The 23,637-nt window shown below is 39.5% G+C and overlaps 1 long non-coding RNA gene across 1 annotated transcript in view; it reads right to left on the bottom strand.

The window, feature by feature from the left end:
- Positions 1-1,429: 1,429 nt before the first annotated feature.
- LOC103350359 (uncharacterized) overlaps positions 1,430-23,637 on the bottom strand; it is an 80,973-nt gene continuing 58,765 nt past the window's right edge. The window contains exon 2 of the long non-coding RNA XR_016233324.1: positions 1,430-1,788. This is a non-coding gene — a long non-coding RNA (uncharacterized LOC103350359). The remainder of the gene's footprint in view (positions 1,789-23,637) is intronic.

Consider the following 23,637-nt stretch of genomic DNA (forward strand, 5'->3'; position numbering starts at 1 on the left):
TCTTTTCTTTATGTTTCACTGTGGTAAGTTTAATTACCACGTGTCGTGGTGAGGATCTCTTTTGGTCATGTTTATTGGGGGTTCTATGAGCTTCCTGTACTAGGATATCTCTGTCCTTCTCCAAACCTGGAAAGTTCTCTGCTAGTATCTCACTAAAAAGGCCTTCCAATCCTTTCTCTCTCTCCATGCCTTCAGGAACTCCTAGAACTCGAATGTTGGTTTTTTTAATAGTATCCTGTAGATTCCCAACAATATTTTTTAGATTTCTAATTTCCTCTTCTTTTCTTTGGTTTGACTGTATGTTTTCCTGTGCTCTATCTTCTAAGTCCGATATTCTCTCTTCTGCTTCACCCATTCTGTTTTTAAGGCTTTCTAATGTGTTTGTCATTTGATCTATTGAGCTCTTCATTTCATTTTGATTTCTCTTGACTATTACACTTTCCTGTTCTACTAGTTTCTGAGTTTCATTTTGACTCTTCCTTAAAATTTCATTTTCACGAGAGAGATTTTCAATCTTGTCCATTAAGGATTTCTGTAGTTCAAGGATTTGCTTTTGAAAACTTCTAAATGTTCTTATCATAAATTTTTTGAAATCCGTATCTTGCATTTCTTCTATCTCATCATCTTCATACTCTTGGCTTGGGGTGTTTTGCTTATTTGGAGGCATCATAGTGTCATCGTTGATCTTGCTCCCTCTATTTCTGTGTTTGTTACTCGGCATAGTTAATTCTTCTTGAGTCACTGTGCGTTTTTTTTTTTTTTATACTGTGTCCGTGTTAAGTGGACTGCCTGCTGTTGGAGGAGCCTTGGAGGCTTGAGATGGGTGCGGCCTGAGAGCTCTGCCTGGTTCTTCCTGGTTAAGGGTGTGCAAAGGTGACACCCTCAGGTTATGCGTGGTAAATCTCTCTCTTTTTATTTATTTATTTATTTTATTTATTCAGGGGGTAAGTAACACTGGAGGGCAAGGCTGTGCAGAATTGATGGTATTTAGCTTCCAGTCTTTGGCTCCTCTGGACTCCCACTGGGTTGCCTAGGCTACTGAATTGTAGTGACTCAGTTCCTTAGCTCTCCCCCATTGATATGTAAATCCAGAGAGGAGGCCTGCTCTTTGTCTCTTGGGAATTCTTCAAGCCTTGCAGCCTTGTAACCTTTGCAAGGTTAGGGGGAAGAGAAACCCGAAGCTTTTTTTTTCCGAGATAAAGGAAAAATTTTTTGAAAATAATATCTGAAATTTTCTAAGACGTATTAAAAACACTAATCTACATATCTAAGAATCCTAATAAACCCATGATACAATAAATGCAAAAAGAGTCAAAATCTTAAGTACAATGCACCTGAGTGTGAAAGTCAAAGATACAGTATTGAAAGAAAAGGAAGCAATAAAGGAGGAACAAAAATATATGAAATGTATTATAGAAACAAAGCAAAATGACAGATGTAAATCCTTTATTTATTTATTTGTTTATTTGAAAGGCAGAGTAACAGAGAGAGGAGGAGAGAGAGAGATAAGATCTTCCAGATCTTCCATCTGCTGGTTTACTCTCCAAATTCTTGCAAAATCCAGGTCTGGCCAGGCAGAATCCAGGAGCTGGGAACTCCATCCTGGTGTGATCTTCCACATGGATAGAAGGTGCCCAAGGACTTAGGCCATATTCTGCTGCTTTCCCCAACACATTAATGGGGAACTCTTTGGAAAGCAGAGTATCCAGGACCGTGATTGGCACTCCAGTCTGAGATGTAGCCTTGAAGCAGTAGCTTAATCCACTGTGTCACAACACCCGCTCCCAGCTGTAAATTCGAAAACATGAGTAACAGCTTTAAATATGAAATAACCAGTGGAATCAATAGCAATAGATATTTGGCTTGAGTAAGAAAGTGAGATCTTACCACATGCTAATACAGGAGATACAATTTAGATTCAAAGATACAAACAAAATCAAAGCATCTATACCATGCAAATTATAATCTTGAAGATTGAAGTATCTGCCTGAAAACTTGATGAAAGAGTCAAAAGCAAAACATAAAAAATAGAGATAAGGAGATATTTCATAATGGTGAGAAACCCAATCCACCTGAAATACATAATTATAAACATATAAGAACCTATAGAACAGATCCCCTTCCCCAGTAACAAGAAATAGAAGCAAAACAGAGAATTGAAGTCAGAAATGGATAATTGAACAATAACAGTTGGAGATGTCACTGCCCTATTTTCAGTAAATACAGAGAACCATCAAGCAGAGTATCAACCCAAAGAACCGAAGAAGACTGTAGAGCAATTACACTCAGCAGATGTCTATAAAGAAAATACCCAACAACAGAATACACATCCTTCTCAAGCCCACACCAACAGGCAAGACAATGATTAGAGGAGATTTTTATCCATAAAATCCCACCCTGAAAAGGAGAAGTCCATAAACCACTAACCTAATCTACCTTACAAAGTCACTGGGATCACTAAATCCTAAGAAAAGAAATGAAAAAAAAAATAATTAATTAAAGAGATAACTGAAAACCAGAAAAATCAATGAAACCAGAATTTGATGCTTATAAAATATCAATAAGATTGACAAACTTTTAGAGCTAGATTTACAAAGAGAAAGAGAGATGGGAGGTGGGGGAGAAGAGTACACAAATAACAAAACAGGAAATGAAAGAAAAGATATTAATTACTACCAAATTTAGTAAAGTAATAACTGTTATATACCATGAAAGCTTTCTTTCCAGCAAATTAACCCATACCGAAAAGACAAATTGCTAGAAATACATGAATTATCAAAATTTACTCATGAATACATAGAATTTGATAAATCTGTACTAAGCACAGGATTGAATTAGTAAGCACATCCCACAGATAACATGTCATCCCAGCTGTTATCACTGATGAATTCCACCAGATGTTTGAAAATGGTTGGTGGGGAGGCAGTTGCCTAGTGGTCAAGATGTTGCTTGGAATGCCTGCATCCCATATGGGAGTGCCTGTGTTTGAGTTCTAGCTTCATTCCCACTTCCATCTCCCTGGTAATGTGCACCCTGGCTGGTAGCAGGTGATAGCTCAAGTGATTGTATCTGCCCATGCATGTGTATTGAGTTTCCTACTCCTGGCTTTGTTTGTTGCGGGCATTTGAGGAGTGAACCGGTAGATGGAAGTGTGCTTGCTCTCTCTCTTTCTCTCTCTCATATCTCTGTCTCATAAATAAATAAATAATTATCCCCCAAAAGATGTTGGAATGAATTCTCAACTATCTCTTCCAAATGTAAAAGCGAAGGAACACTCTCAACTCATTCTTTGAGCCCAGAATTACTCCAATACCAAACACCATTCTGATACAGAAATATCACAATTATAGTAAACAATAGATCATATCCTCTGTGAATACAGATGCAAAATTCTATTGAAACAAACCCAGCGACATATCATAATGACTATATACCATAAGCAAGTGGGACTTATCTTAGGATTGCAAGTTAGTGTACAGTACCAATTAATATAATACACTTAATTAATAGAATATAAGAGTCATAAGATCATCTCAACTCTGTAGAAAAAAAAATGCTATTAAATTCAAAAATCTTTCATAACAATGACTCACAATCTAGAAATAGAAAGGAACAAATTCAAGTTAATAAGCAAAATTCACAAAAACCTCACAGCAAACATCACACTAAATAGCAAAAAATGCAATGCTTTGCCCCGAAAGCCAGCAGCAGGACAAAATGTCTATTACCACTACTTTTATTTAACATTGTAATACTGTCCTGGAAGTTCTAGCCAAAACAATTAAGGAAGAAAAAAATGCAGGAGATTGGAAGGAAAAAGTAAAATTACCTCTATTTTCAGGTAGCATGATTTTGTACACAGGAAATCATAATCATATAGATATATAAAATCATTCATGAGAAAAACTAAAATAGTAAATGGGTTCAGCAAGATTTTCAGATACAAGTGTCGCTCCCCCTCTTCGTGGAGGAACGACACAGGACCCTGCGCTGTTCTTTTGTTTGCTCGGCCCTTCCCGGGTTTGCTGCTGGTTCTTCCCGGGTTGGCTGCCGTCCCTCCACCTCCGTGGAAGGGCGGTTCCCTCTGCCACTTTCCCCACTTCCGCGGGGGAGCGGCACACCGCCGGCCGGCTCTCTCGGGGGCTGCTCAGATGTTATCCGGATGTTCCCCTTAGATGTTCCTGGTGCATGTTGTCTCTCTCCTCCTTTATAGTCCTCTTTCACCAATCCCAACTCTGCTACCCACAAGCCGAGTACGCTGCTCTCCTCAAATCAGGAGCAGGATCAGCTCCTGCAGGTCATTGGTCGAACTGGAGGCAGCTGTGTAAAAGTTGTTTACTCCTCTCCCAGCGCCATATTGTGGGAGAGCAGATGCATAGAATAAGTCTTAATTCCAGTAACTTAGTCTAGTCCGAGTTGCTCCCCACATACAAGAATATACAAAACTCAATTATTTACCTGTCCAATAGAAATTAAATGTTCACATTAAATTAGGAAAATAGTGATATAATAGCTTCAACAAGAATAAAATACTTAAGTACGCCACATGGACCAAAAGAACCATGACATTTGTATACTGAAAATTATAAAGAATTTTTTAAAAAGAATTATGTAAATGGAAAGATAATGTTCAACTATAAGAGTATTCAAGATTGTTAAGGTGGCAAATCTCTCCAAACTGATCTATAGATTCACCACATGCCTATCAAAATGCAAGTTGGACTTCTCTTTTGTGCAAGTTTATGAATTGATACTGAAATTTACATAAAAATACATGAGACCTAGAGTCACCACAAATGTAGAAACAAAAAAGAAAAAAGGAATGTCTGGTTCCAAAACATACTAAAAAGTTACAGTAATTGAAATTATATTGTACTGGCATAAGGACAGACAAAAATAGATAAATGGAATAGTATTGAGAGCCCCAGATGTATGACCAGTTGTTTTCTGATAAGGGTGCCAGGACAATTAAATGGGGAAAGAAGCTTTCTCAACAAATGTACTTGGACACTCAATATACATATCAAAAAACGTATAAATTGGGACTTCCAATTTTACATTACCCATAAAAATTAACTCACAGTGAATTATAGTCCTAAATATGAGACAAATTTATAAAAGTTTTAGATAAAAGCATAAGCATAAATTTTCATGATCTTGGGTTAAATATTGTTTTATCAGATATAATACCATAACATAAGCAATAAAGTAAAAATAGACAAAATAGGTTTCATCAAAATTAGAAACTTTTGTCCCTCAGAGAATACTATCAAGAAAATGAAAAGGCAAAAACAATGCAAAAGACTGACTGAAAACTTGAAGTCAAATCCTTGATCCCCAAGGTAATGGTATTTGGAGGTGGTACTTTGGGGAGGCAATTTTAGGCCATAAGAGTAGAGCTCTCAGGAATGGATTAGTGCCCTTATAGAAAGTGACACGAGAGAGATGGTATCTCTCCCTCCATCACATGAGGATATAGCAAGATAGCATCTGTCTGCATGCCAGGAAGATGGTGCTTACCAAGAAAGAGAACATCCAGCCCTCGACTTTGGACTTCTTAACCACCAGAACCGTAAGAAATTAATGATTACTGTTTCAGTCACCCAATCTACAATATTTGTTAAAGTAGCCTCAATCAGCTAAGATACGTAGACTAGGATAAAATCATGTCTCACAATAAAGTTGCATCCAGAATAAAGAACTCTTGCAACTGGGAAGAGGATGTAAACAAATTTTTAAATGGGCCCATAATATGAATAGTCATGTCTCCAAAGAAGATATACAAATGGCCAACAGGCACGTGGAAAGATGCTCAATATCATTAGCCATCAGTTAAGTGAAAATCAAAACCACAGCGAGATACCACTTCATACTCAGTAGAATGGATATAATCCGAAGGAAAACAACAAATGTTGGTATATATGTGGAAAAATTGGATCCCTCATATACCGCCAGTGAGAATGTAAAATACTGTTGACAATTTGGAAAATTGATCGGCAGTTCACCAAATGTAAAAGAGATGTGACCAAGTAATCCACACCTAGGCTTCCCAAGAGCAATAAAAACAAACATCACAGGGCCAGCACTGTGGCATAATGGGTAAAACTGACACCTGCAGTGCCAGCATCACATATGGGTGCCAGTTTAGGTCCTGGCTGCTCCACTTCTAATCCAGCTCTCTGCTATAGCCTGGGAAAGCAGTGGAAGATGGTTCAAGTAAGTGCTTGGGCCTGCACTCACATGGGAGACCTGGAAGAAGCCCTGGATCCTGGCTTCACGTTCAGCTCTGGACATTGCAGCCGCTTGGAGAATGAACCAGCAGATGGAAGCCTCCTCTCTCTCTCTTTCTCTCTCTCTCTCTCTCCCTTCCTCTGCCTCTCTGTAACTCTGCCTTTCAAATAAATAAATAAATAAATCTTTTTTAAAAAATCACACAAAAAATGGAGAAATAATTATGGTTTATCCACACAATAAAATTTTTAATGATGCCAACATAGCAGGCAGCAGCTTTACCCATCTTTTTCCAAATAAAATATTATTAAGAATTTTTAAAAGAATGGAATAGTGATATCTCTACAACAAGAATAGACCTTGAAAATATTATACTAGGGGCATGGCTCCAGTCTGTCCCAGCACCAGCCATTACAGCCATTTGGGGGAGTGAGCCAGCAGATGGAAAATCTCTCTTTCTCCCTCCCTCCTTCCCCTCCCCCTGTAACTCTTTCAAATAAATAAATAAAGCTCTGAAAAAAAAAAGAGCTTGAAGAACAGTGAGAAAAACATGCTGAAAACTACAGCAAAAGAGAATTTTTTCTATTTAAAAGAAATTATGCTACACAAAAGAAGACAGTTATAAAACATCACATACTGCATAACTCTACTTGTGTTGAATGTCCAGAATAAGAAACACTATACAGTAACAGAATGTAGACAACATTTAAGGTGATACTGAGATAAATGAGGAACGACTGCTAATGGGCAAGGTGTTTCTTTCTGGGAGGACAAAACTGCTCTAAAACTACAATGTGATGGTACTTCTCTGTGAATATAGAAAATGCTTTTCAACTCTGTGCTTTAAATTGATGATGTATGTGAATGATTTCTTCAGTATATGTTATAAAACAGAAGAACATATAACTGGAACTAATTTTAGCCTAGGTGAGCTTAATATGGTTCTTTAATTGTTAAGGAAACTAAGGTGACAGAAAACAAGTAACATCTTAAAGCAACTCAGTAACTAATAAACATGGTGACTAGATTTATTGAGATGCTTTTAGATGTCTGAGCTATCTAGGCCTCCACAGGGATGACTCCATATTACTGAAGACCTGCCACACTGTCCCTGTCTCTGGGACTAGCTCCAAGATCTGCAGTCCTGACCCAATCTCACTAAGCCAGGTTGCTAGTTCTTTGCTTTAAGCCAGTTACTGCCCCTCTGCCCAGTCCCTTTGGGTTCCATGTTACCCATAATCTTCCTGGTCTCATCATTACCTGGCATCTCACAAGAACTGGTTTTCTCAGTTGTTCTACTTTTCACAGTCTCCTTGCCCTGCAGTGGGTTCCAGTGCCGCCTCTGCAAAGCCGGCCTTGATCAGAGGTGACAAGACAGTAAACCAACACTGTGTTGTCTTTAATTTTCAGGGGAAGGGGGGACATTTAAAAGGTGGTTCCTGCCCAAGATGGAGATAAGAAAACTGAAGTTTAGAAAGACTACAATGCCGCAGGTCACTTTGCCAGTGGGTGGTAGAACAGGGAAATGACTTGATTCCTTTCTACCATACAGACCACCTCCAGGGCTTACCAGCTAAACTCCTTTATTATTTCTACCATATTCATGGCTTAGACAGCTCAGTAAGTTTCTGTTGCTACTATAACAAATTGTGCACAAGCTTACTGGTTTAACATGGCATAAATGCATTACTTTCCCATTGCCGTAGCTCAGAAGTCTGAAGCGGGTCCCATTGAGGTAAAGCAAGGTGTCAGAAGGTCTACATTCCTTCTCGAGGCTCTGTGGGAGAACCTGTTTCTTTGTCTTTCTGCCTTCTAGAGGTTGCAGGTGCTCCCTGGTTCACAGCCCCCTTTAACCTTCAAAGCCAGCAATGGCTGGTAGAGTCATTCTCTTATTTCATCCTTCAGATGAAATTCCTCCTCCACTCCTGAAGAGCCATTTGATTATATCAACCCAGGTTCCTCTTCTTAAATTAAGATAAGCCTGTTAGCAACCTGAACTTCACCTGCCACCAAATTCCTCCTTGCTGTGTAAGGTAGTAACATACTCACAGGTTCAAGGGATTAGAATGTGGATATCTTTAGGGACCATTTTACTGCCTACCAAGAGGCAAGTATGACTATGCGCTGTAATAGTGTAACAATCCCACTACTTCCCTTTGGCCCTCCTTATTTTACCACTACATACTCTACCAACTCCCACACCTTGTTTCTCGACTAAGATATGCCCTTCAACACATTTTATAGGTTTGGGGTGGCTCAATGAATAGGCTAAGTTGAATTAAAATGCTTATCACGGATAATAATGCAATGTATTACTCCTACTACAAAATGTGAATATTTTAATAATGTTCTCACCCCATGCCTTAATGCCAAAGAAAAAATAAAAGTGAATCTGATTATAGGCCCTTTCAGGAATTCTCTCTTTTGAACAAGAATTCACAAGTTTTTTTTTTTAAACTTTTATTTAATGAATATAAATTTCCAAAGTACGACTTATGGATTACAATGGCTTCCCCCCCATACCGTCCAAATTCATGTTTTGTTTATGTCTTCCAGACTGGTCAGCAACTGAATCAGTCAAGGTTTTTTTGTTGTTGCAATTAAAGAAATAAGCTTGTTAGTCACTGTTTGCTGTGGCCAAGTAAAATTAAAATGTATAAAAACAGTACAATATCTAGGGTTGGAAATAGAATAAAAACAAGAGAAAAAGCAGCTATTAAATGATTTTATTGGGACACTTTTATTAGAATGAAAAAATATAAGGTTTTATTGTTTGTCTGGTTTAATCTTTATGTTTTCCCCCTTGAGTGATAGGCAGTCAGAGTCACCAGCTGGCTAAGCTGTTTTGTGTTTATTTTTGGCTCTAATATGGCAATGAAAGGGAAAATATGGTGATGAGGAAACTAAAGGCTAGTGGAGCATCCATTTCATTTCACTGTGAGAAAGCAGGGTGAAAAGATCTACCAGTCAAGTTCAGCCAGAGATGCAACCAATAACAGACATGCATGATGAGCTGTATTGCAAGAAAGTGGCTTACACAAGCAAGGGGGCTGGCTGGCGGGCTGGGCACATCCAGACTCTAAGCGACGAGTTACCCCTGCTGCCTACCAGCAGAATTTTCACTTTCCGGGCAACCTCGGTTTGGCTCCTTAGGTTCCACAGCTAATTGAATCGGTCTCACCCAGCTTATCAGGGATAATCTCTGTAAAATGGACTCATTAGGGAGCTTAGTTATGTCTACAAAACACCTGGGTTAGTACTTGACTGATTAACTGGAAAATGTACCCAGCCACACTGACACATCAAAGACCATCACAGAAGAGGAACAAAGGAGGGCTTCTCGGTGTAGACTCACCAAAGGCACCCACAGCATGGCACAGATGATTCACCATGCAAAAATGATGAGATGTTGGGAAGAAGCAATGGATTCTGGGAAGGCACAAACAGATGCCCATCCAGCAGCTGGGAAGAGAGTGAATGGACAGAGTCAATAGTTTATAGTAGCAAGAGGATTATTCCGCCAGCCTGGCTCTTTCCACCAAACAGCCCTCTGTGATCAAACAAGACAACCTTATCTGTGCAGTACCTCAGACTTCCTTAATTCCTGAAATGAAGAGTAACTTTCATGTGGGAAGTAATTTAGGATTATCAGGTACAGGGTAAGTTTCGCTGTAAAAATATTTTTGAAGGCATAAATGCCTGTGAGAACCCTCAAATCACAACACATTGGGAAACACTATGCCAGTCCACAGTCAAGGGTGACCTTGGTTGGAGAATCAGAGAGATGTTTCAGTCTTTCTACTAATATCATGACCATATGGACTGAGAGGAGTTTACTACACTCGATGATGACTACTCAGTGTTATCAGCACAAAACAAGTGTGTGATGGAAAGCAAGATAAACATAAAGTCAAAACTTCAAGAGTTCTGTCAAGTAATAAATCCAGTTGATGTCTAAATTCCTCAGGATTTCTGAAAATGCAGAGGGTAAGGCTGAGCTGGAGCCTCACCTTTGCCTGTTCTAGCACTTGAACTGCTTGCTTTTTCCTCCCCTACCATTCATTTTGCAAATTTGGATAAGCTGTCCCTTTCTTGGTTACCTATCATCTTTCCCACTTTCATTCCCTCTATAAACACCATTTCTGCTGCATCTTCAAAAGCTTATCTCCTCTTCACAGCTGTCTGTTCAAAGTTGAGAGCCTGACACTGAATTGCTTGAATTGCTCTGAAATAAATTCCTCAGGGCAGAGACCAATTTCCTATGCATCGTCAATAGCTGAATATAGTGTTGGCGCTTCATAAACACAGAGTGAATATAAATAACAGAAAGTCCAAAAATCGGATCATGAATTCTGTTTATGGCATCGTTAATATCTAATGCCATGCATTGAATTCTAAGTGCCCCCCCCCAAAAAAATTATCAAAAAGTTCATGGTCTCTTCTGTATGGAAGACAAAACTATAAATGAAAAAATGATGGTTTTCTCAGGAATGCCCAAGAAAACTGAATTCTTGTTCCACTTTGCCTATATACTCTGTGGTAGAAAATACTAGTTAGTCACAATTACTCTTTCCCTCATCATCTCTCTATGGGAAGAATAGACTTCCCAGGTATACTGACTTTGGACCTATGTGATTTGATTTTGCAAATGGAATATAAGTGGCTGTCACTTGATCAGAGGTCTTAAAGGTGTTAGCATGTTCAACATGGCGTTGGCTCTTAGAGCTCCTGAATTTCAACATGAATTCAGGATGTAACTCTGTCCAGTTCTAGACATAAAATACATGGAACAGACCTGTACTCCTTCACAGCCTGAAGCATAAACCAACTGATCCCAACTAAGTTTACCTAGGACAAATAGAGTTGTGGCTGACCTATAGACATGGGTGCACAAAATATTTATTGTCTTAAGCCACTGATCTTAAGGGGTAGCTTTTTACATATTTGAGTATAACCAGAGCAATGATGAGTGGCAGATTCCAAAATTGAATTAGTTCCAAAATTGAACTCAAATTAGTTCAATTGAAAGACAAAATACCAGGAAATATTGAATCTAAAGAGGAATCTGATTCCTTGTTACACTTTCCTGGGATCACCCACAACAATTTCATTCCAGAAATAAGAACTAAGAAAATTTCAAACCACTCCATGTGATGAGTCTATAGCCTTGTTTAGAAGTATTTTTGCAATAAGACACTCTGAACATATGCTCAACCAGTACTTGACCACAAGACACAATTATAAATGAATACCCCTGAGGAAAAAACAATTACTCATTATGTTAGCTTGCTTCCAAGATATCACTTCAATGAGTCATGATCCCGAGTGCCCATGCACTTCTATAGTCCCTTTTCACGTGAAATATAAACTCAACACTGTGAAACCAAAAGAATGCCACAAATATGGAACCTTGCGAAACCTGAAATTGTTATAAGATACTTTGTGGCTATTCCAGGAACCATGATCTGCTATACCAGTAGTGTGACTAACTTGCTGGACAGACCATGTGGTGAACACCTGGGACTACATGGAGATGGTGAGAGACCAACTTGAGATCAGTCTTCCAGCTGTCCCTTCCAAGCCACCGCATTAATGGGATCCCAGACAAAGGTAGCTTTCTTGGACTATGCAAACTATACCAGCTTCCAAGCTGTACATGACAGAGACATCAGTCATACCACACCCAGGCCTGCACAAATTCTCTGTGTATCATGGCATAATAGAATGGTTTTTGTTTTAAGCCACTAGATTTGGGGTAATTTGTTAACCACAGCAATAAATAGCCAGAATATTTATTCACATGATTTACTAAAAGGACATATCTGATTACAATAGGCAATATTTGCTACATATTATTACGTATATGCTATACACCATGTATCATTTTATTTCTCCCTCACATTAAAAAATACTACCTCTGGGGGCCAGCGCTGTGGTGTAGCAGGTAAAGCCACTGTCTGCAGCACCAGCATCCGATATGCACACCAGTTCAAGTCCCAGCTGCTCCACTTCTGATCCAGCTCCCTGCTAATGCACCCAGGAAAGCAGCTGAAGATGGCCAAAGTACTTGGGCCCCTGCACCCATGTGGGAGACCTGTAAGAAGTTCCTGGCTCCTGGCTTTGGATCAGCCCAGCTCCAGCTGTTGCAACCATTTGGAGAGTGAACCAGCAGATGGACAGTCTCTCTCTCTCTCTCTCTCTGTCTCTCTAACTGTGCCTCTCAAATGAGTAAATTTTTAAAAATAAATAAATAAAAAGTAAAAAATAAAAACATTACCTAGGAATATATAACATCATCATTGTTGATGGATAACTAAGAACATTTAGACACAGAAACTACTTAAATTGCCCAAAGTCACACCAGTGGTAAAGTAGAAGAACCAAGGTCTAATCTAAGAAAAATTACTCCAAGCCCTGTTCTCCTGCTTCACTAAATCAAAGTTAGGAAAAATTAAGGTTCTGGCTTCCTAGGGCAGCAGCCTCATTTCCCCTCAGCCAGTCCGGTTTACAGGCCTTTTCATAAATGTTATAACATTGGCATTTATACAAAGAAACAAGCAGGAAATTAAATGACACCTATTAAAGTAAAGGCTAGTTTCAACCAGCTGAAAATCTAGCCCAAGGAGTTTTTGAGGTGTCAGAAGAGAGACAGAAGGCCAAAAAAATTTATGCAGAATAAAACACAGTTGCCAGCTGGCCAGAGAACATTAGCATTCACAACAAAGACAAGGACTACCTGCCAACTCAGGAAAAGTTGGTAGAACTAAATAGAATTATAAAGCAAACCACTTTTCCTCTCTAAGTGGACTTATCAATAAGGCCTGTTTTAGCTGGGTTTGAAATTTGATTATGCAGTTGACTAAGGTTTTCACAAGGGTATCCATCAGGTACAGTTACCTCTATGCCAATAAGTAGTCAAAAGCTTTTTCACAGTCATTTATAAACAATGTGAATCAAAGAGCATAAGGAAAGGCGTCCAGGTAATATGGAAATGGTAGATTTTCTTCTGCTGGTTACGGCTGATATTAGAAGTACTTCTGAATATTATTGGCAAATGGCTTTGAAAGAAAACCCTTGAACCAGGGGTCCCTCCTATTGTAGCCACAAGCAGCCAAAAATCAGTGGTAAAAACTTCTGTTTGAAGGTAACTATCAAATACAGAAAACAATACACTCATCAAAAGCATGGATAGGAACGTTTTCAGTTACACACACAAAAGTGAGGGACAGTCTAAAAAAAATCTAGCCAAGGTGATAAAAGTCAAAGAATGACTAAGTATCTATTCCAGATCAAAGACATGTCATACGAATGCAAGGTTATACTCTGAAATGAATCTTGGTCCACAAAATAAAAAGGTATTTTTCTCTCTTTTACTTAAAAGACACTAATGAAACAATTGGTGAGATTTCAATTATCTAATGCCATCAACAATGTAACAACATTGTATTGATTCTAAAATCCTGATTTTGATTTTATTATGATTATTCCTGGAAAATATACACAGAAGTGCTCAGGGTAAAAGGATACTGTGTCTGCAACTTTCACGTGATTCAGAAAAAAATCAATCCATCTGGAATGTATTTTTATAAATGATATTAGATCTAACATTATTTTCTTCCATATGCATAGGAACAGCCAGCAGAGTTTATTAGATAGTTTAACCTTTTGCATTACATTGTAATATTATCTTTGTAATATACCAGGGTCTTTCCAAAAGTTCATGAAAATGTGTATTATGAAAAACTATATGGGCCGGCGCCGCGGCTCACTAGGCTAGTCCTCCGCCTAGCGGCGCCGGCACACCGGGTTCTAGTCCCGGTTGGGGCGCCGGATTCTGTCCCGGTTGCCCCTCTTCCAGGCCAGCCCTCTGCTGTGGCCAGGGAGTGCAGTGGAGGATGGCCCAGGTGCTTGGGCCCTGCACCCCATGGGAGACCAGGAAAAGCACCTGGCTCCTGGCTCCTGCCATCGGATCAGCGCGGTGCGCCGGCCGCAGCGTGCCGGCCGTGGCGGCCATTGGAGGGTGAACCAACAGCAAAAGGAAGACCTTTCTCTCTGTCTCTCTCTCTCACTGTCCACTCTGCCTGTCAAAAAAAAAAAAAAAAACTATATGTGGATTTCAAAAATTTTGTGATAAAATGAACCTTTCTTATTTCCATTTTCTATAACATTTTTGACATACCTTCATTTTATATGCCCATATAAAGCTAAAATCTAGGGCAACAGTTTGAGTCCTGGCTACTCCACATCTGATCCAGCTCCCTGCTGAGGATCCTGGAAAGACATCAGAAGATGGCCCAAGTGGTTGCGCCCGTACACCCTTGTGGGAGACCTGAATGAACCTCTTGGCTTCTACCTGGCCCAGCCCCAGTCATGGCCATTTGGGGAGTGGACCAGCAGGCAGAGTATCTATCTCTGTCTCTCTCCTTCTCTCCATAACTTTGCCTTTCAAAGGAAAAAAAAAGGAAACTTGTAAAAAAAAAAAACCTAAAATATAGTTTTGTAATCTTTATTTTGATACATGCATTTACTTCCCATTCTTGTGTCAATCAATGATGTGGTTGACTTTGTTGTGTGTTTCAATATCTTGGATGGCAGGATCCAGCAAAATTTTGTATTTGTGCATCTTCATTTATATAATACACATGCATGCACAAAAATGTATATTTAAACATATATCACATATATATGAATGTTTTGTGTGGGTATTTATGTATTTTTGTGTATTGTGTGCATATTTATGAATTAAGTGTGTGGACATTCATGTGTATATATTATACATTAGTTATTATTCATTATACATATATTTTATTATGTATTATACATATAATACAAAATTAAGGCTGGCGCCACGACTCACTAGGCTAATCCTCCGCCTTGCAGCGCCAGCACACCGGGTTCTAGTCCCGGTCGGGGCACCGGATTCTGTCCCGGTTGCCCCTCTTCCAGGCCAGCTCTCTGCTGTGGCCAGGGAGTGCAGTGGAGGATGGCCCAAGTGCTTGGGCCCTGCACCCCATGGAAGACCAGGATAAGTACCTTGCTCCTGCCATCAGATCAGCACGGTGCGCTGGCCGCAGCGTGCCGGCCACGGCGGCCATTGGAGGGTGAACCAACGGCAAAAGGAAGACCTTTCTCTCTGTCTCTCTCTCTCACTGTCCACTCTGCCTGTCAAAAAAAATACAAAATTGAATATACATGTATATATTATACATTATATTATATAAACATGTATATACACATATTGCTTATGTATGTAATGAAAGTATATATGCATTGTATTGGTTTATTTGGGCATTTCCCCACCAAAAAAAAGACAAAAGCCTGTTGTGATTCTAATTTCAGTTGCATTTATTTATATATATTTTAGAGAAATAAAAATTGTATCTTCTATTTTTATCATCAAAAATTATAAATTTAGCCATTTAGCTCAGTTGATGTCCTTATAGTTTATAATTTTCTCATGTAAGTTTTGCATCTTCCCCATTAAATTCATTCCTCATATGCTATCACTCTATCAGTACCATAAGTAAAATAGGCCAAGTCCAGCTCTAAACGTTCATTTCTGTAATTCAGAAAATGTGTTTATTGCCACATTACCAAATTCACTTGTTCATTCTAGTAGTTTTTTACTTTTCCATTTTCTAGATATGCAATCAAACCTTCGCAGAAGACGGGAGCAGAAGTTCAGCTTACGAATTAAGACGAGAGGGTACCTGTGTCCACCTCTGAGGACCTGTGTTCAATCCCCAGCTCTGCTCAGCTCTCCAGTGTCCTGATAATGCAGACCCTGACAGGCAGTGAGGATGAATCACGAATTGGGTTCGTGCCGCTCACATGACAGCTCTGGGTTGTACTCCCCCAGCCCTAATCATCAGAGACGTTTGGAAGGTGGTCAAATGGGTGGGTGGGAGAGAGAATCAGCTTCCAAATGCTCACACTTGCAGGTGCCAGAGCCAGGAGGTGGGAACACAATCCAGGTCTCCTCCCAGGAGTAGCAGGAGCCCAGCGACGTGAGCCATCACCACTGCCTCTCAGGGTCTGCATTGTCAGGAAACTGTAGTCATGAGCAGAGCTAGGACTAAACCCAGGTCCTCTGACATGGGATGTGGTGTATTAACTGGTGTCTTATCCACTACAGTGGATGGCCACTCTGATGCCTTAAACATTTGATTAATCTTTTTACTTGACAGGTAGAGTTATAGACAGTGAGAGAGAGAGAAAGAAAGGTCTTCCTTCTGTTGGTTCACCCCCCAAATGGCTGCCACTGCCAGAGCTGCGCCGATCCGAAGCCAGGAGCCAGGTGCCCACTCCTGGTCTCCCATGTGGGTGCAGGGGCCCAACCACCTGGGCCATCCTCCACTGCCCTCTGGGGCCACAGCAGAGAGCTGGCCTGGAAGAGGAGCAACCTGGACTAGAACCCGGTGCCCATATGGGATGCTGGCGCTGCAGGCAGAGGATTAACCAAGTGAGCCACAGTGCCGGCCCCACATTTGATTAATTAATGGATTCTATACTGATGTTTTATTCAGAAATTTTGTCATTCTGTTTATGCATATGATATAAATTCTGTTATGCATATCATCTTAGTTTCCTTATTAACCTGATGTTACCTTGATAGATAAAATGGCGTCATTTCCTTTACATACTATATATTGGGTTAGCTTAAATAACATGAGAATGATTTATTTTTAAAGATACAATTTATCTTTGAAATGCAGTGACTGATACCCTTTTCAATGATAAATGTAGCCATTTCTATCACCTTTAACTATCTTTAATCATCTACTCAGTTCTCCACTTTTTCTTGGGATAATTTGGTAACTCATAAATTTTTCAAGAAAGTATCATTTTTATCTATTTCTTTGAAATTGCTATTAAAATCTTTTCTGTAGTCAGAGCACATGATTTTTCCAGCTGTCCTGTGCATGATTTTTCCTATTACATATTTTTGTCATTTTGCTGTCCCACATTTTTCCAGATTCCTGTTTTATCTAGCCTTATAAAATCAGTAATTTGACTTTTTTATCCTTTCAGATAGTTTGCTTTAACCCCCACTACTTTCATTTTTACCTTTATTAATTTCCTATTCCTGACCTCTGACTTATTTGATTGTTCAATATTTTAAATAGGTAATAAATCAAAATCCTTTAATTTTACTCTTTATTCCTTAATGTTAAAGACAGTCGGCCACACTGTGCTCTGAATGCACATTTGGCTGTGTCCATTGTTTCCAGTTTGCACTGTTTTCTACACAGTTTGCAGTGTTCCATGGATTCCAAGTTTCATTCAGTGGTTATCTACAAAGGCAGTCTGAGCTGCTACACACTTAGTATCTGGGAATTACCTTCATGCCATTTATTCTCAATTTCTAATTATTATTTCATTCACCTTCTAATATTCATTATAATATGATCAGAAAAGGCAGCCAGTAAAATCTATTAATTTTTATAGATATAGATAAAGGAAAATTTCTCTATGGTCAAATACACGCTCAATTTTTATAAATATTTTATGTGTACATATAGGAAAGTACATTTTTTGAAAATGTAGAAATGTCTATTAATTACATTATGTATATGTTATTACTTATTTTGTATACAGTGTACATATAATTCAAAGAGGTATATTGAAACAACCTATTACATTTGCATTTTTAACAGATTCCTCTCATAATTTTACAGTTTTGACTTACCTCTACTAACAGCTGTTGGGTTGTTCAATGCGTAGCATTTCCTGACTGGTACATGTCTTTCATACACCATGCCTTTTTCAATACTAACCCTCCAAGACGGGCTGACTGCTTTTAACCTTAAATTCTGTGTTGTCCAGTGTTCCCTTTGCCTCTCATGCTTTCTTTATCCTTTGTATTTTCTTCATATTGCTCTTTATTTTTTAAAATTATCTTAAGTGCTTTTCTTGTAAGCAGAAGTTAACTGTATTTTTAAAGTCGATTTTTAAATGTGTATTTATTTATTTGAAGGGCATAGAGAGCACAACAGAGACAGACAGAGATCACCTCTCCACTGGTTCACTTCCCAAATGCCTGCAACAGCCAGGGGTTGGAGACTCAATCTTCATCTTATTCTCCCACAGTCGCCATTAGAGGAAGCTGGAGTTAGGACCAGAGCTGGAACTCAAACCCAGACACAATGATATGGGATGGAGACACCCCGAGGGGCTTCTCAACTGCTATGCCAACCCGTCCCCCAATCTGACACTTGCATCCATAAATTCTGCTTTCATGTTTACGCAATCACTGATACTTCTTCGTTTTGTTTCTTCCTCTTTATATTCATCATTCATTTGACATCGCTGCTTTGTCTTTTTGTAGGTCTTATTTTTCTAGTTTGATTATTCTGGCTATTTGCTCTTTGCCATGTTTATTTGGAAAATCAAGTAGTTTTTCTTCTAGTTCTTTAATGATTGCTTTTTCTTTTCTTTGTTGACAACCTCAAATTTATCTCTCTACAATTGCTTGAAATAAAAACCATTTCTCCCAGTGAAACTATCTGTTTCTCTTTTTTCCATTTCTTCATAAGATTACATGTTTTAGGCTAAATACACTTCTCTCAATCCTCTCCTCAGAAGCTGAGGAAGAATGTAAAAGATTTTACTTCCTTTATCTTTTTCTCCAATATAAATCCCAGGACTTACTAAGGTCATTTAGTAATTCTAGCTCTAAACTCTTATCTGAAATTTCCATTGCAGTGTGTTTCTTCACTTTATTTAGCATTTTGATTGTATTTAGTAAATTTATTTAGCTTTTTTTAAGAATATTCATTTATTTATTTGAAAATCAGATTTACACAAAGAGAGGAGAGTCAGAGAGAGAAAGGTCTTCCATCTTATGGTTCACTCCCCAGTTGGCCACAACAGCCGGAGTTGCATCGATCTGAAGCCAGGAGCCAGGAGCCAGGAGCTTCTTCCAGGTCTCCCACACGGGTGCAGGGTCCCAAGGACTTGGGCCATCTTCTACTGCTTTCCCAGGCCACAGCAGAGAGCTGGATTGGAAGTGGAGCAGCCAGGTCTCAAACCAGCCACCCATATGGGATGCTGACACTTCAGGCCAGGACATTAACCCACTGCACCACAGCGCTGGCCCCTTTATGTAGCTTTTGTATCACATACTCTCTAACAGTCAATATCATGATCCATTTGTGTCTAAGTAAACACACAAACAAGCATGGATTTTCTGAATCATTGTTCACAATTCTCACTTGATGTCTCATTTCTCCTTAATTTATTCATTTGGAATTGCTTCTTTGTACTACTAGGTGTCCCTAAGATTTAGTAATTTTAAGATTTATCAATTTTTAACATTTTGCCATATGCACCTTATATTAGATATTATATACATCGACAGATATAGTATGTTTTCAACACAGGGGTATTAATATCACATAATGTGGGATTCAAGACAATGATCAGAAAGTAAGGAAAGAAGGGCATATTGCCATGTAGACGGTATAATTCAGCACCAAAGATTATGACACCCACACAATTTTTATACTCTGTATATCAACTTACACATAAGAAAGAAAAACTTTGGTATTTGTCTTTCTGTGTATCTGACTTTAATTTCACTTAGCATAATAATCTCCAGTTTCATTCATTTTGTTGTAAATGCACTTTCCAAATTCTTATAAAATCATAATTGAACTGTTTGGCTTTCCAGATGAGTTACAGTTTTTCTGCATAAGAAACTTCCAGATTAATCTCTAACAACTATACCACAGTTTTCTAGATTCCAGGATTGCAGATTAGAAATAGAAAAACAGTCTGAACCTTTTCCTTTATGTGGAACTTATTATTTCTAAGAGAAAGGTTGTAAGTTTCTTATTATGCTAAAAGTTCAGGAATTATTCAAGTATATTACACATATGTCTTTGCTCATCAATATTCCTGGCTTCACTATGCCCTTTCACGTTGTAAGGCCTTTCGTCCTGGAGAAACACCCTTTTTAAATTACATGTGCCTTTCATATCTACAGTCTGTATCTTCTTCATCACAATATCTCTACATTTTTGTTCCACGCTTTAAGACATTTATCCCAGTAGATTTCCTGTCCCAAAAATTCAGTCTCATCTGTGACCATCCTCTCCTTCAATTAAACAAAGACATCTTGGACAGAAATTTTTTCCAGGGCCAGAAGATTTAGTCTTGTATTGCCTTGAATGCTCCTTGTTTTTCAGGTTGTCATTTGGCCCCTCTGCTCTGACCTTGTATCCCTAGCTTCTGATCACCTTTCAGTTTATTTTTCTATGTTTGATTTTCCTAAGGTCTGATTGCTGAAGAGCCCTGTAAACAGTGGAGAGCTAAGTATTCCGTAACCCCTGAGTCTCTCAAAGGCACCAGAAGGAGTCTCTTGCCTGATGGCGGCTTGCTTTTACTCTCTCAATCTCAGAAGCACAGAGGACCCCACCCACCCATTTGTTGCCTTTCTGACCTACGGAGCACCATGAAAATCAGCCAGAAATCATCACCAGTGCAGACGTTCTATCGGGAATCCACACATACGTGGGGGTCCATTGATTTTCCATAGATGTTTCATTGCTGCGGCTCCCTCTGGTACCTGGTTCTTAGGTTCTCATCTACCTTTGAAGGCAGAAAGGCCTCTTTCTCCCTTGACATTATGAGGTAGAGGTTCAAATCCAAAATGACAGGCTCAAAGTTACTTCCACTTTTTCTGAAACTGTAGTAAACAGGGAGAAAAACTACACTGAACCTGGCTGATGCACGGCGACATTCTACCATAAACATGCCCAAGTTCTGAGGCCTGCAGTCATTATACTTTGCAATTTCTGAGAACAGAATCTCCAAAGCTAGAACAAGTTGAGATCTGGATAAACACAGGATGAATGGCTCTCATAGTCGGGTTCTGTGCATTTCATACCATTAATGTCTGCTCTCCTAGCAGGATCTTACCAATGCATGAGCACAGTTGGCTTTTCTGGGCTTCTCGCTAACATCCCGCACAGCTGGAAGCACAGATGCAGGCAGCACATGGGCCTCTCTGGTTAGAAGAGGCTCAAAGGCAGGTACCAAGAAAAGCTCAGTCCCCTGGATCTTAAAAGGAAATGCACATCCTTTTCCCAAACAGCAAACAGCATCCAACAACCTTCAGTCAACAAACTATACTGAAAAGCATCTCTTCGTTTTTCTATTCACTTACGCATCGGTCAGAACCTCCAGTCTATGATAAAATTCCAACATAAAAGTGACTTTTGTGTACTCTCCACTGAAAAACAATTAGCAGAAACTGCTTCCTCTTCCTCTGACACAATAACACATCAGACACGGTGTATCACGCTCCCGCAGTTAAACGAGTTTGGGAACTATGCTAGACGTCCCTTTCCTTTTGAGATACACCTCTCATGGGTGACGTGATTGGTGTAACGATTCTTAGTGGGCTTGCACGTTTCTTCTAGCCTTCTCTTTGCCTTCGCTCCTCCCTGCTCAGAGTTCTCATACTGGAAAATTGCTATTGCACGCCCATGATTAAAACCTGGATGCTGCTGACAGCTCAAAAGGGAGTATCTCTTAGCAATTTATATTCCAAAAGTCCTGCACTTTGTTCTCGCAGGAAGCCTCCTTAACTTGCATCTGGATCTGAACAAACCTGCAAAAAAGACAGCATCTTTCAGGTGTCCTGGCAGAATGCCGCCAGCTGCCACCATCACTCTATGTAGCTAGCTCTGATCACTTTGATCGCCTACTGTCTCATCAGAAAGCAAAACTTAAGATAAACCGCAACCTCAAATAGTCTTACAGCAAACCCAGTGTGCAAAACTGCTCCCTCTCTTCACAGGGAACTCCACTCAGCCTGAACACAGGCAATCAGCCATCCATCTTTTCTGACTTTGTTCTTTCCATTTCTTCTCTTGAGTAATTGATACAGTCACAGGCTTGGAAACAAGGAGACCCAAATCTTCCTGTTCTATGGAATATCTTTAAACTATAGTTTCTTACAGTTATATCTGCCCCGTGGGTGATCAGATATGCAAAGCCTCACCTGTCTGACACACAGTAGATATTCAATAAAAATTGGATTTGGGAAGTAAATGGCTGATTCCAATTTCTACCTGGAGTAAAGTAAGCATGTAGCTTTAAAGCAAGGAAGGAAATACAGGACAGAAGGAAGGAGGAAAGGGAAGAAATCTGGATTGGTTTAAATGAAGTCAGAAGGGGATGGCTCATTAGCCTAGCAGTTAAGATGCCTCTTAGACACCAAGGTCCCATACAGAGTGCTTGTGTTCAATGCCCAGCTCCTCATTCCAGCCTCTGTTAACACAAACCCTGAAACCAGCAGAGATGTCCCAAATTACTGGGCTCCAGCCCCCCACAAGGAAGACCGAGACTGAATTCCTGGCCCACCCCTGGGCAGGTGTGGGTATTTGGTGAACCAGCAGCTAGAAGTACTCTCTCTCTCTGCCTCTCACTCTGCAAAAAAAATAATAATAATAATAATAATAATAAGTAAAAAAGTAAATTATTTTAATGAAGCCACAGATGAGTAAAGTTAGTTTGGCAGTGAGTTCACAGCAGACTTTCCCCAGCACTTAAGCCACCAGTCCAAATAACTTTAATAAATCAAACATTCAGGGTAAATGCCCTAGGTATACTTAAAAATATTTTCTGTCTATTTTTGGAGATTATTTCTGACAAATTGAGTTGGTTGACTTAACTGTGGCTTAGCACTATCAAGAACTTTCATGCTTGCAGCACACACTGTGGCACAGTGAGTTAAGCCACTAGCTGAGATGCCCACATTCCATTTTAGCATACCTTGGATTGAGCCCTGCCTCCACTTCCAATCCAGCCTCCTGCTAAAGTGCACCCCAAGAGGAGCAATGATTCAGGGACTTGTGTCACTGCCACTTATGTGGGAGAGCTGGTTGTTGCAGGCACCCGGGGAATGAACCAGCAGATGGAAGATTCTCTCTCTCATACCACCTTTAAAATAAAATTAATATATTTTTTAAAAATGTCTCCCTTACAGACACATGGCACAAAATATTTCTTCCTGCAATAGAGTTGATGTTACAGTTAGAGTCCTACATCACAAAGACTCTCTCCTATATCCCTGTTAGGGACCAAAAAGCAATGCAAAATGCTGGTTAGGACAACAAATATTCCTTAACATTCATCAATATTCTCTCTCTCTCTCTCTCTCTTTCTGTCTCTCCCTACGCCTCCCTCTTTCTCTCTGATGACTTTGGCACATAGAAGTCAGCCCATAATGATTTACTGGACAGATAATCATGAATGAATGGACAAAAGGACAGAAGGATTGGGGGGTAGACAGAAGACCTACAAGGACTTCAAATCATGTGTGATAGAGAGATCTTCCCTCACTGCTCTTTCCACAGTGGCCAAATTCTCCAAGATTGCCTTGTATCGTTCTCAGTG

This window comes from Oryctolagus cuniculus, chromosome 4 (genome assembly GCF_051225735.1).
Source record: "Oryctolagus cuniculus isolate XC-2025 breed Fujian yellow rabbit chromosome 4, ASM5122573v1, whole genome shotgun sequence".
Lineage (NCBI taxonomy): Eukaryota > Metazoa > Chordata > Mammalia > Lagomorpha > Leporidae > Oryctolagus > Oryctolagus cuniculus.